At 31.0% G+C, this 565-nt stretch overlaps 1 long non-coding RNA gene across 1 annotated transcript in view; it reads left to right on the top strand.

Annotated features, from left to right (window-relative positions):
- Nucleotides 1-282, top strand: part of LOC109849162 — an 11,845-nt gene extending 11,563 nt beyond the window's left edge. The window contains exon 2 of the long non-coding RNA XR_002249012.1: nt 9-282. This is a non-coding gene — a long non-coding RNA (uncharacterized LOC109849162). The remainder of the gene's footprint in view (nt 1-8) is intronic.

The following is a 565-nucleotide window of genomic DNA, read 5'->3' on the forward strand; positions in this document are numbered from 1 at the left end:
AATCCAAGGTCATGAAGCCCTCCCAGGTTTCTTGATTTCTGATGATATAAATAAAGGAAATTTGCTCTTTCTGCGTCTTTTTTAGACTTTTCTAGGTTATGTGGTTTTGTTTTTGTTGTGGTTGTTTTTTTTTTTTCAAGTTTTTGAAAGTTCTTTTCCAGCGCTTTTCGTAGATTTGTTCAGTGGTGATGGTGATGAGTGTTGAGCTGGTGGTTGGAATGTAAATATTTTGGTTGTGTGAAACTATGATGAATATAATAGCTTTTCATTTGTTTGTCTTAATATCTTATAAATTAGTTGTAACTGTTGTTTAATCTTACCAAGGATATTGACAAAATTCTCCGAGGCTCAGCTCGCTGTAGTCTCAAAATACATGGCTTGATGCAAAATTCGAAAGAGATGATTGGATGGTATGTTTCTTGTAGGGGTGGACACTATTAAATCTCATAATATGTCAACTTTCACTATTACATGTTAACTTTCATAATAATATGTTAACTTTCTTCATAAATTATGTTAACTTTTATTATTATATGTTAACTTTCATCATAATATGTTAACTTTC

The sequence above is a fragment of the Asparagus officinalis genome, chromosome 7, assembly GCF_001876935.1.
Source record: "Asparagus officinalis chromosome 7, Aspof.V1, whole genome shotgun sequence".
Classification (NCBI taxonomy): domain Eukaryota; kingdom Viridiplantae; phylum Streptophyta; class Magnoliopsida; order Asparagales; family Asparagaceae; genus Asparagus; species Asparagus officinalis.